The sequence below is a fragment of the Leucopleurus acutus genome (genome assembly GCF_964270905.1).
Source record: "Leucopleurus acutus genome assembly, chromosome: 3".
Classification (NCBI taxonomy): domain Eukaryota; kingdom Metazoa; phylum Chordata; class Mammalia; order Artiodactyla; family Delphinidae; genus Leucopleurus; species Leucopleurus acutus.
The window spans coordinates 112,748,999-112,763,358 of NC_139145.1; positions in this window are offsets into that span (position 1 = coordinate 112,748,999).

A 14,360-nucleotide genomic window follows, 5' to 3' on the forward strand; every position below is an offset into this window, starting at 1 on the left:
CTAATTCATAAATTCTAGCGAGACCAGACTCTTCATCTGCACTGGTGGGGATAAAAGTTGGTATCACCAGGGACTTTCCTGGCAGTCCAATGGTTAAGACTCCATGCTTCCACTGCAGGGGAGTCGCGGGTTCCATCCCTGGTTGGAGAACTAAGATCCTGCAGGCTGCATGGTGCGACCAAAATCAAAAAAGTTGGTACAACCACTATGGGAAGAGTTTGCCATTAGCTAATAAAATGCAAACTCCACCACCCAGCAATTCTACACTCTCTTGGACATGTTCACTAAGAGAAAGGGACAAGAATGTGCTGTCAGCGTCTGTGACTTTATCCTACAAGGGTTTTGACATTCCTTGGGCTTTTGTGATGTCCCCTCTCAAATCAGTGGTTGTGACTCCTCCACCCCTGTTTTTTTTTGTTTTATGTTTTTGTTTTTTTTAATAAAGTCACACCTACATATGAATAAAAATTCAACCATGAAATGAGAATTTGGTGTTGAAACTGCTTCCTCTACCCCACTCCTCCTCATCACTGGTCTTGCTCCTTGGGGACGACTAATTGAATCTCAGTCTGTTTCTGTTTTCAGATCTTTGGGTGGTTAAGTTAACTTGTTTTATGGATACTGGCAGAAAATGAGATTCTTGGGTCAGAGACAAAGGACTTTATTATTCATAGCACAGCAAGCTGCCTGAGTATCATGTTCGTACAAGTTCTCCTTGTCCCCAAGTCCCAAGGAAGGGACACTGGAGGGGTTCAGATGGATGTGACACATAATGGGTTTACATCACAGCTGAGGAATGCTGAGCTAGAGGAATCAACCTCTTTTACAGTGAGCCTGTTCTTTGTCCTGGAAGGAAGCAGTATTTCACACGTTTAAGGTTTCTGGCTGTAAGCACAACCCTGAGAAATGGCCTAAGCAAAAAGCAATCAGGACCTTGTATTCCTGCTTGCATGGAATGTACAGGGATGCTCTGGGCTCAAAGTAGATTACCTGTCCCATCATGTGCACAGCAGCATTCTTCAGAATGGCAGAAACTTGGAAATGACCTACGTGCCCATCAACAGTAGAATTGATAAATCAATTGCAATTTATTCTTTCAAGGGAATATTATACAGCAGTAAAAATTAATGAACTATAACTACATGCATAATACAATTTAATTTCAAAGACATAATTTTCAGCCAAAGAAACTATTCATAGAATATATACAATGAGATTTCATTTATAGAACATTCAAAACTGCATACATAGTTGATAAAACAATACAGAAAAGGAAGTGAATAATTAAGATAAAACTGAGGATACACATTAACTTTGGAGGGGAAAGGAAGGGCATACACAGGTGTTCCCTATATTCTTTAAACTGCTACTGATTTACTTTAAGTAAATGACTGTTATATTTCACAGTTAAACACATGTAGACAGGTGTTCCCAAAGCATAAGCTCCTGAGGACTGTTTTAGGGTGGGTGGGTTTTTAACCCCAGCTCATTATTTAGGGTAAGTCTTCTGGCACAGTAGCTCCCTGGCTTTGATCCTTGAGACCCATGAGGAATGGCATTGACTCTTGGGACACCTCACGTGGCATACCAGGGCATTTGTTTTGTGTCCTAGTATGTGGTCAGTCCTAGAGAATGTTCCATGTGGGCAGTAGAAAATTCAGGCTCCATCCCTTTCTTGTCCACCCAACAAAACACTTGGGAATGCAACTGAGGGACAGATAATCTAGAATGACTCTAATTAATTGTTTAAAGTAAAACATTATCAAATACTGGTTTGTTAACTCTTAAATGATGAAACATTTGCCATAGACATCAGAACTGATTGTTTCTGTGGTCCCCAGGTGTAAGATCAACCTCCTCTTAAAGAAGTGCCCATTCAACCTTGGGATTTGGAAAATCTGACATTCCTTGGGCCTTTGTGATGTCCCTTCTGAAACCAGTATTTGTCCCTCCTGCCTTTGTTTTATGAAGTCACATCTGCATATGTCTAAAAATTCAACCTTAAAAGAGGAGTTTGATACCAAAAAGCAGCTTCCTCTACCCCACTCCTTCTCACTACTGGGCTTGCTCCTCAGGGACAACTTCTTTCAAGCTATTTTTAAAATTGACAACTAGAAACTATACATATTTAAGGTGTACAATTTGCTCTTTTGATACATGTATACATTGTGAAATGATCATTACAATCCAACTCATAAACATATCCATCATCTCACATAGTTACCATTTCCCTTTTTTTTTGTGGTGAGAACACTTAAGATCTACCCTCTTAGTAAATTTCATGGATACAATACAGTGTTGCAGAACTTATTCTTCTTGCATAACTGAAACTTTGTACCCTTTGACTAACATCTCCCCAAATTCCTCTATCCCCACCCCCACCCTCCAGCCCCTGGCAATCCCCATCTACTCTCTACTTCTGTAAGTTTAACTGTTTAAATTCCATATTTAAGTGCGATCATGCAGTATTGGTCTTTCTGTGCCTGGCTTATTTCACTTAGCATAATGTCCTACAGGTCCATCCGTGTTGTCTCAGATGGCAGAATTTCCTTCATTTTAAGGCTGAATACTATTCTGTTGTGCATATATACACATTTTGTTTATCAATTTGTTCATCAATGGACATTATGTTGTTTCCATATCTTAGCTATTGTAAATAATGCTGCAATAAACATGAGAGTGCAGATCTCTCTTCCATATCTAGATTTCATTTCCTTTGGATATATACCCAAAAGCAAGATTGCCAGATCATAAGGTAGTTCTATTTTTAATTTTTTGAAGAAATTCCACACTGTTTCCCATAATGGCTATACCAGTTTACATTCCCACCACCAGTGCACAAAGTTTCCTCAGGAACAACTTCCTGAATCTCAGTGTTTCTGTTTTAGCTCTTTGGACAGTTACCTCCTTATCCAAAACTAACACCCCTGTATCGGTATTTTCATGCTGCCATCTCTCTGGCTCTCTCTCTTGTGCATTCCTCTTCCATTTATAAGGAGCCTTATGATTACATTGGGCCTGCCCAAATAATCCAGGATAATCTCCTCATCTCTGGGGCAGCTGATTAGCAACTTTAACTCCATCTGCAAACTTAATTCCCCTTTGCCATGTAACCTCACATATTCACAGGATCCTGGGATTGGGATGTGGACATCTTTGAGGAGCCATTAGTCTGCCTACCACAGCTCCTGACTCAGTAAGACAAGGATATTAATGGCTCCACTCTCCCTTTAACCCCCTCACCTCAAACCTCCCATCCTCTGACTTCTCTCATCTACACTTAGACACCACCAAACTTTCTGTCATTTACATACTGTTCTGTACCCATAATTAAACCATTTGTAGTACATTCATGGATTCATTCTAAAATCTGAAATATCAGTACCTTACTTTATTGTACTGTATAATTCTAGGCTCAAAGTAATTTCCCCTCAGAATTTTGAAGGTGTTGCTCCACTGTGTTACTAACATCCAGTGTTGCAAATGAGATATCTGGTGCTAACCTGATTTTATCTGGGGGAGTAGGGGTAGGGAGAATGCTGTTCCAAAGTATTTTATCCACAGGAGGTTGGGTGGGGGTGATGATGGGAGTAATTTACTGCTATTTAGGAATTTCTATTAATTTTCTTGCTTTTTCCTGGAGTTTCACCCTGGCCCTCTCTTGTCTCTAAAGGGCCTCTCCAGGGTTCTTTTTGTCAAACTAGTGCCCTCCCTGGGAGCATCTCGCTGGCTTGTGGCTTGTACTGTAGGTAGCAGCTTCCCCACCCAGCCTCATGCACCACCATTTTCCTCTTCCAGCTTTCTATCTTTCAGAAACTGTCCATATCTCTCATCCACTCTTATTTGCTTTAATGTGGGGAACTCGTTCCTTTTATTCCTTTACTATCATTTTAAAGGAATAAATGTAAGATACCTATCTTACACCACTAAGATAACTCAAGATTGATTAAAGACATAAATATAAGACTTGGGACTTCCCTGGTGGTCCGGTGGGTAAGACTCTGTGCTCCCAATGCAGGGGGCCTGGGTTTGATCCCTGGTCAGGGAACTAGATCCCGCATACATGCCATAACTAAGAGTCCACACACCACAACTAAGAAGCCCACGTGCCACAACTAAGAAGTCCGCATGCCGCAACTAAAGATCCTGCATACTTCAACGAAGATCCCACATGCTGCAACTAAGACCCAGTGCAGCCAAAATAAATAAATAAATATTTTTAAAAAAAAATAGTTGAATTCTTAATTATAAATTAATTAATTAATTAATTAATTTTAAAAAGACCTGAAATCATAAAACTCCTAGAAGAAAACAGGGAAAAAGCTCCTTGACTTTGGTCTTGGCAATGATTTCTTGGATATGACACTTAAAGCACAAACAACAAAGGCAAACAGACAAACAAACAGACAAAAAACAAATGGGCCTATATTAAACTAAAAAGCTCTGCACAGCAAAATAAACTACCAACAAAATCAAAAGGCAACCTATGGACTGGAAGAAAATATCTGCAAAACATACATCTGATAAGAGATTAGTATCCGAAATATATAAGGAATTCAAACTCAATAGTAAAAAATTAAATAATTTGATTAAAAATGGGCAATGGACCAGAATACATATGTTTCCAAAGAAGATATTTGAACGTCTAACAGGTACATGAAAAGCTCAACATCACTAATTATCAGGGAAATGCAAATCAAAACCACAGTGAGATATCTTGTCACACTTACTAGAATGGCTCTTATGAAAAGGACAAGAGAACAAGTGCTGGCAAGGACGTGGAGAAAAGGGAACCCTCCTACACTGTTAGTGAGAATGTAAATTGGTACAGTCACTGTGGAAAACGTTATGGAGGTTCCTAAAATAAATTAAAAATAGATCTACCATATGATTCAGCAAGTCTACTTCTGAGTATATATCTGAAGGAAGTGAAATCACTATATAGAAGAGATACCAGCACCCTCATATTCATCACAGCATTATTTATAATAGTCAAGACATGGAAAAAACCTGAGTGTCTATCAATGGATGAATGGATAAAGAAGCTGTGAGATATATAATAGAATATTATTCGGCCATAAAAAGGGAAATCCTGCCATTTGTGACAACATGGATGGAACTTGACGGTGTTATGCTATGTGAAATAAATCTGACAGAAGAAAAATTCTGTATGCTCTCACTTATATATGGAATCTAATAAAACTGAATTTACAGAAAAAACAAGTGTAGATATTGTGAAAGAGGGGAGATAAATTCTATCACTAAATCTGCCCCTTTGAACCCCAAACCTCTTCCCTTTTGTTTTAAAGTCATTTCACCAGAACAAAAATATAAGACAAGCCTCACTGTATGAGCTGTCCTCATCTTGAGGTGCCCTGTGACCCCTTGTCCTGATTTGGACATAAGAGCGGAAATAAGGCACTATGTTTAAGCTTGGAAATCAATGGGACATGATGGGTTTCCCTTGCCCCTGCCTCCCATCACACAAGAGCTGGTAGTTCTTGGCTCAGGCACTTCCCTGAAACCCAGGGGCCCCAGTATCAACTATGGTAAAAGAGAAGCCCAGGAGTTTATACCTTAACATTTTGCTGTTCAAAGGCCTGTTTGCCCCCGAGCACTCCCTGTGTAACTGACCCCCAAAGTTAGAGAACTCTGATTAGGTTTTCAATGAAAAAATGTTGCCTGCCATATCAGTAAACAAAGGATGTTGCAGCCATCAAAGCCATCACATTACAGCCATCAAGCCATGACATTACAGGGCCCCAAGAGTGAGCCCTGAGGGAACTCAGGATAGAAACAGGATGCCTGCCATCTAGCAGTCAGCTGCTGCAGTCACTCCAGATGGTGCACCCTGAGGAGACTCAGGATGACAAAGCACAGGATACTGGCCCCAGATAGCTGAGGTGTATACCAAAGGAATGATTTCGGTGAGCCCAGACTCTTGCATCTTCCCATACATAGAAAAGCGCTAAATGCCTTAACTTGAGATGGCTGGTTTTCTTCAACTAACAGGAATCTTCTGATGTTGTGACTACCTGGTCTTTCTTGCAAAAACGCCTATATATCGTGGCTCCTCCCTTACCTCTTCTGAGTAGTCCCTTAAAGCTATCTGAGAGGCTGTGTCCCGGGCTTAAGTCCTCAGTTTGGTCTGCCAAATAAGACATAATTTTCAACTTTTAGGTTGTGCATTTTTTTCAGGTGAGAGGGTTAAGGTATTGTCACCTCTTGGAGATTCCCATGGAGCAGGGCTTGAGGAAAGATGGTGACAACATCACCTATGGACCAGGGTCCGGGCTGATCGCCACCGTGCATATGGTTGCAGTGGACACATAGGTAGGGTCAGCATCTGGCATTCTTAAAGACATAAAAACCAAAAGGCTTTACATCTACTGGTATTTTTTTCTCCCAATCACTGAACCTCACACCTATTCTTAGGGTAGAAGCTAAAACATTCTACTCTGTCTCCTACTTTTCCAAAAGTCTCTGTGTTCCAGAGGAATTTAAAAATAACAGCAGCAGGAAACCTAGTACTTCTAAAAGGGAAAATCTCCCCAAGTTATCTCATGATAAAGGTATGAAGTCATCACTATTAACCTTTCCGGGGCTAGAAGGTAAATCTGGAGACTGACTACGTACAGCACAGGCCTTTCACAAATTGGTATCTAAGGTTTTCCTTGGGGGAGACTTTAGTCGAGACTTTTCTCTGCTAAATGGACAGTCTTCTGCTTTCCTCCTTCCCTTGTCTCTACCTCTCCAGCTTCAAGTCTACAATGTGGCCTTAACTCTGCATTTCTACTAATTGCCCCTATGTCCCAGCAAAATAAATACATAAATAAAAATTGGTGCTTGTTCCCTGCCTCAGTTTACTGAGCCACACACTCCCATTTGGATTTCATACTTTGAGGGGTGGGTCAGAAATGAATGTGCCTAAGGCTCCATTTGCTTCTTCAAAAAATGTAGTCCAATTATGGAAGAGAAGCCCACTGCTTTTATATAAAGCAAAGGAATAGGAGTGTTTAATCTTGCTTTCAACCTGTTAGAATCAGCATGGGAGAAAACACAGAAAAATACTGAAAATTGTTGATTGATGATGTCAGTTCAATAAATGCATTCATTTTTTCCCCCTTAAAGCAGCTGTTTTTTAAAACTTTTCATTTGGGCTTCAAAGTTATTAACTTTCTTCACTGGGTGTATTTCCCTTCCTTTCGCATTAAAGAGGGAAACAAAAATGAAATGTTCTTTGAAGTTTTTCTTACAATTTTTCTCAGCCATTTAAAATTCCCCTACTGTTGAATCTAAAATGTTCTTCTGTAACTGAAATCCTATTATGAATAAAGAAGCTGGATTGTCTTTCTGTGGAACCTCAGGAAGCTTCTTTTGCTTTTCCAGTCTTCACAGAACAATGTAAACACCTTTCAAGTGAAACCCTCAATGAAAGCCTTTTATTGATTTTCATGAAACTATATGGCTTCACAGGCATTTAACTGGCCATGATTCTTTTAAAACCAATCACCTCCAAGGATCTCTTACTTCAAAGGATGCATCTTATGAAGCAAATTTAAAACAAACCAGCAGGAGTAGTTCCTTTAAATACACATTAAAAAGATAAGACAACACAAAGTGCTCTTATTTGAAGAAATGGGCTCACCTCTTGTTCTTCTGCTCAGGAAATTAATTAGAATGGATTAACCAGGAAAACTGAAAAGGATGCCTGCTCTCTTTTTTGTCCCCCTCCCAGCCCCCCAAACCCCAACCTCCAACCTCAAGCTTTTCTGAATGTGTTTACTTGAAATCAGCAAATGGAAAGTTTTCTGGATTGAGTTTTAAAACCAAAGAAGTCAGAATAATTTTCCTTGGTATGCAGAAGAACAGAAATGAGTTGTTTTCAGAAGTGTTCATTAAAGTTCATAATACGATTGAATAGTGATTGTAATAATTATTTGCCTGATCTACCCAAATATTTATCTCTAAGAGAAGAAATTGGAACCTTTCAAAAATCTACTCAAAGACAACTATATAGTTTATTTAAGTTAGAGACGCAAAGCCTCTCTAAACATTCCTACTGAGTTTTCTTAGAAAGAGGTAACTTAAAATCTGAGTGTAAATGATACATCTCAGAGATGGGGGGTGTGTGGGAAATATATACATATTATATATGAAGAATATACATATATATTCTTTCCATTGATATGAAGACTAGGCCATTAGTCCAAGAGGACTTTAAAAATATTAATTTGTTCCCAGAAGGGTTGAGTAATGCTGAAAAACCTGTTGAACAACGCTCTACTCTCTTCATTAACTTGGAATTTGGGTTCCCTGGGGTGTTATACAGGAGTATATTCCTTTGTATTATTTACACTCCAAGGACTTTCCAAGCAAATTAATAATGTGAAATGGATTAAAGGAAGAATCTTTAAAATACTGAGACAAAACTTTTAAAGCACCCATTTGAGTGCTGAAGAATCATTAGTTTTCTCTAAGTACAAAATAACGGAGGATGATTACAAAAGATTTCTCTGGTTTTCCAAAGCATTTACCCTAAAAATCTTGACCAGGTAACACATTGTTAGCTTATTTGTTGTCATTAGTTGAATTTGGAAAAATAAAAGCACATTTCTTTAAAAAATCCTCTAAACGGGAATTAGTGGAGTAATATTCAATTTTCTTTCTGTGTTTGGATAAAGAGATAGAAAGAAAATGATTTTAAGCAGGAGTTAAAGCAAATAGGAGGCTTAGGAACAGGAGCTGGGGGCCCCAGTGACCTCAGAAGCTGCAGCTTCGGTGGCCTAGAGGGACAGAAGCCAGGCCAGAGAGAGTTCAGGAGAGTGGAGCACCAAATTTTGTTTTCTAGAAGTTTTAAGATGAAGAAAAGAGGAAAGGGTGGTCGCTGAGTTGAAATGAGGTTTTTGTTTGTTGTTTAATTTAGGAGAAATCTGACCATGTTTGGAGCTTGAGAATGATTCAATAGAAAGCAAAGGCTTAAAATGCTTGGAAGAGAGAAAGTCGAGGAGACAGGAGGTAATGGAATCAAAGGTAGGATGAGGGTACAACAGAATGATTAGAGTTAAAAATAAAGATGAATAACTTTTATTTTAAGTTAAGCAGGTCAAGGAAGGTCAATATAGAGTTAAAAGAAGGGGTTTGGAGTCCCCAAGTGTTGATGTATTCACCAAAGCAAGGGAGAAAATCAAGAAAGAGGACTCCAGGAAGCCAGATATCCGGGAAGAGAGTAGCAAGGGGAATGCCGGGATGGCAGCCATCAGTAGCAGCCTGGAGGGATCCAGATTGCAGTAGCTTGGAGATGTCTGTGAGAAAGAAAGGACTCTTGGGGAAAATGGAATTGATAGGTTATCTGACATGGTTGCTTATCTGGGAGAAAAGAATTATGACAGATCAGATGGACAAATGGAGAAAAATCAAGATTAGGTAGAAAGAAAACCATGCGAGTCAAACACAACTCCAGACACTTAACACATGCTAGGTGCTATTTAAGTGCTTTAATCTGTATACTTTTATTAATCCTCAGCATTTAAAGAGGAAGGAACTGAAGTACAGAGAGAAGTCACTTGCTTAAAATCACAGACCTAATAAGCGACAAAAGCAAAGGTCTGATCGCAGGGTCTGGCTCCAGAGTCTCTAACCCTAACCACTAAATATACTGCCTCTCCAGGAAAGGGAGATGGGAATGAAAAATAAAAAAAGACAAGAAAGAAATGCTGTTATTATACACTATGTGGCTATGCAATGAATAATTTTTACTAGCCAGAGCTACATATTAGTTTATGAAATTAATTACACATTATTTTATGAAAAGTGATAGAATTAGATTGGCAAGATAGCAGATAGAAGTGCTCAGTGGGTTAAGCTTTCAGCCCACATGGAACATAAAAGATAATACACAATAAATATAGTCAACAGATCAGGAAATAACAGCATAAAAATATTATTTAAAAATATGGAGTTGGGACTTCCCTGGCAGTCCAGTGGTTAAGACTCCGTGCTTCCACTGCAGGGGGCATGGGTTTGACCCCTGGTTGGGGAACTAAGATCCCTCATGCTGTGTGGCATGAAAAATAATAATAATAAAAAAAAATGTTAAAAAAATATGGAGGTAATAAGGAAAAACTGCTAAAGTAATTGAAAGTGGTTGCCTCTGGGGAAGGGACTGAAAGAAAGGATGTGGAGAAGGGAGATGTTACTTCTTATTTTATGTTTTGTAATATTTGTGACATTTAAAATACATTGTACATATATTAATTTAATGGAAATAAAGGAGAAGGCAATTACCATAAGGAGTGGGGTGGGGGCACTATAGCACGCCGATTGTTTTTTGCCTGGGTCCCAAATTTATAGCTATTTGTTTTTAAATGAATACTTTGTTGTTTACTTGTAACTGAAATTAATTAAACTTTCAATACTAGATTGAGATCCCTAGAGCTTTATGAGTGAAGATTGGAGAAATTTCTTCTTTTATATTTAAATACCAATAACACATCACTAGGTTTTTTTTTTCAAAGTTGAGAAAATTTTAGGGAATTAGAATAATTAATTTTATTGGCTTTTAAGCCATTTCTTGAACTGGAAATTAAATTTGTAATGAAGTTTTCTAAATTCAAAGTTAGAAAAAAGCAAATGTATGACTTTTTTTCTTTAATAACATATGTATATAACTATTGTTTTCAGTTCAGTGAGTGGTGTCTTTAAGCTCAACAGTGGCTTCTCCTTCCTAAAAAGGAAAAACCAAAAAAAATCTTTAAATTCAGGAGGGGAAAAAAGCAAATTATAAGCTGGTTATTTATAATATGTCATAAATATACGTGTATAATTAAATCGTATAAAAGGAGCTAACTTAGCTAATTTAAGAACATTTTTGTGGGGGGAATATTTCACATGGTCTGCCAAGAGCTACAGTCTATTGAAACAGGTCTATTACTGCTTGTTCCTGAAAAATCCACATCAAAAGGGATGGACTGTAAAATTACCTTCCTGTTAGGAATAGCATACAACTGTCTTTCTTGAAAAGGCCTGCAGAGTACTTAAAATAAAATTAAGGTGCCACTGTTTTATGTTATGTCTACTGACATTACCTCTATTCTTTCTAACTGACCACAGATGCAAAGGATGCTATGGACCAGACCTTAAATAGTAAGCATGAAGCCCTCAGAGCCAGGAAAGGAATAAACCTTCAGACCTAGCACAAAGAAAAAAATGTTGCCAGCCATTCCATTTCTACAGGGATCAAGCCATTAGCCACTGTCACCCACCAACAACACGCCCTGAGGGGACTTCAGGATGGAGAAAAACAGGAAACATTCTGCATTTTGCCCCTAGATAGTTAAGATGCGTATCTAAGGAAAAACATCCTGGCCCCTATATAGTTAAGAAGCACATCTACGGAAAAATTTCAAGAACCCCAGATTCTTGTATCTTCCCATTCATAGAAAAGTATTAAAATAATTAACTTGAGATGTCTGTTCTTTGTGATTAGCAGTAATACTTTTATGTTTGACTACATGTTTTTTTTTTCCAGCAAAAAATTCACATATATCCTGGCTCTTCCTTTATCTCTTTGGAGCAATTCCCCAATTTGGAGTTATCTGAGAGGCTGTCTCCTGGGCTATGATCCACTGGTAAGTTCTCTGAATACAACTCAACTCACTTTACATTGTACGTTTTTCTTTTGGTCAATGATAGTCATATTCCTTTGAGATTTTCCAGCAGGGAGGAGGAATCAGCCTGCATAGATTACTTGTTATTGTCTTTTTAACTCATTTGTTAATACCAGTCAGGGCTACTATTTAGTCAGTGCTTATGAAGGCCAGGCCCTGTACCACATGGTCTGTAGGGGTGAGTTTAATGCACTATTAGTCCCCGTTTTGCAGATGATGAAACTGAGGCTCAGAGGTCACCCAGCGAGTTCTTGGTGGAGTTAAAATTTACAACTTTATGGCTCCAGAGGCTCAGACTTCTACTATGCTTTTTGGGTACCTTGGGCACAGTCTACAAATCCTCCAGTTATTAAGTCATATTCTCTCTTTGCCAGGCTGATGTTAATATTGTCACAGAATCCTCCCACGTTGGCATCCATTTGGAAAAAATGAGTTTAGGATTCGGGAGGCCTGGATCCTACTACCAGCTCTGCCTGTAACCCAGTGGTGCCTGATGAGGGATCTCATCTTCCTGAGCTCCTCCTAAAAGGTGAGGAGACCTTGCAGTCCCAGCAGGCTCAAACGTAGGTAGATTTCACATCTTCCCCCTCCCCAGAAGCTGCCTGGCTCTTCCCGGGGTATAGGAATCTCCCGGCACGCAAGTAATCTCCCAGGGCAAGAAATGGGGTCAGAGTGACCACGCCAGCCCACAGTGAACCTAACTAGACAGTCTTGGTGAGATCCTTGGCTTCTCATGAATCACAGGCTGCCACCAAGCAGGTGGCTGCACTGGTCTGATACTGCTTATGCTTTTTTTTTTTTTTTTTGCGGTACGCGGGCCTCTCACTGTTGTGGCCTCTCCCGTTGCGGAGAACAGGCTCTGGACGCGCAGGCCCAGCGGCCATGGCTCACGGGCCCAGCCACTCCGCGGCATGTGGGATCTTCCCAGACCGGGGCACGAACCTGTGTCCCCTGCATCGGCAGGCGGACTCTCAACCACTGCGCCACCAGGGAAGCCCTTTTGTTTTTCTTTTTAATACTGTTATTTAAAAAATTTTAGTTAGAGCCAATGCTCATTACTTTCCATGGTTCTGAATAGGGCCTGGTACATTATTTCTCTTCCTCTAAACGCTGGCAGCTGAGATTCTAGGAGCTTCTGTTACTCACCCGGGCCCTTGGACTCTTTAATCAATAGAAGTTGGTAAGAGGTCAGAGGAGAATTTCAGGCAAGGCTTTATTGGGGCTGGAGCTGCAGCATCAGGGAGCAAAAGCAAGAAACAGGTACCCCTGGGCTTCCCTGGTGGCGCAGTGGTTGAGAGTCCGCCTGCCGATGCAGGGGACACGGCTTCGTGCCCCGGTACGGGAAGATCCCACATGCCGCGGAGCAGCTGGGCCCGTGAGCCATGGCCGCTGAGCCTGCGCGTCCGGAGCCGGTGCTCCACAACGGGAGAGGCCGCAACAGTGAGAGGCCCGCGTACCACAAAAAAAGAAAGAAAGAAAGAAAGAAAGAAACAGGTACCCTTGCCAGCTCTCGGAGTGAAGCTGCTTGGGTCCTTAAATGGGGTAACAACAGGGATGGATGGGTGGGTTTGGCAGGAGGCATACATTACGTGGTCTGTCCACCTCTTTGGTGGTGCAGTGGACAGGATCATGCACAGTACCATGCTTTAGCTCCTGGCACCTCAACAACTTGTAGTTTGTTCCTGGTCTTTTTGTTTCCTATTGCTCAGCTTTGCCTCAACTGTGCATGTGTGCAGTTATTTTTAGTCACTTATAATTTTTTGTATCCTATTGCTCAAGGAGACGTTTGTCCAGGTGCAAGCACTCTTGTAGAGGATCCCAGTTCCCAGCCTGCCTCAATTCTAGATCTTGTGCTGCTCCTAATCCAAGGATTGGTTTCCATGCGACTTTCCTCTTAGTCTCCACCTCCTAAACTGCTCTCAAAGACACTACTTTGCCAAAGGCTTAAGGTCAAGCTTTGTATCATGCCCGAGGGGATCAGACACGTGGATTCCAGTCCCAGTATTGCTTCTTCAGCTTTGCTGTTAAGCTTAGGGCAAGTTATTTAACCTGTGTGGGCTTCAGTTGCCTCATTTCTAAAATATACACAGTAATGCTTATTTTAAGGAGTAAAAAGGCCTTGGCACAAAGTTTGTAGTAACAGAAATTCCTCTTCTTGGGGAAGTGGCCGCGAGGAGAGAAGATTTGGGTAGGGAGATAAACTAGGGGCACCCTCTCTGCCTTCTGCATGTAACAAACAAATATAGGGAACCCTTTTTTAGTGGAGTTGGGCGAGAGGAAGTAGGGATGCAAACCAAGTCCCTGGGCCAGGATGCGCTCTTATGCGGGTGGTGGAGGAGAGATTAGAAAATAGATCAATATCCAGGGAAGCACAGAAAGGGTTCTCCCAGGATCCCCCAAGTGCCATGGTAACGTCAGGGCAGAACAGCCAAGCCCAGGGATTCGAAGCTTCGGTCGAGGGAACTTTCCCAAAAGTTGAGAAATTTTCTTGGCAGATGAGGGAGATAAAGGGATTTCTGGAACAGGGATCCCGTGGATAACCCAGTTTGGCGCGAGGCGCAGCACAGACCAGCACCCGGCCACCCCTATTGCGCCTGTGCAGTGCAGGACACTCAGAATCGCTCACTAAAGGCTCCAAGGTTTATTGGAGTCAGCAATCAGCTCTTCCACCACAGCCGGGGACTAGGGGCG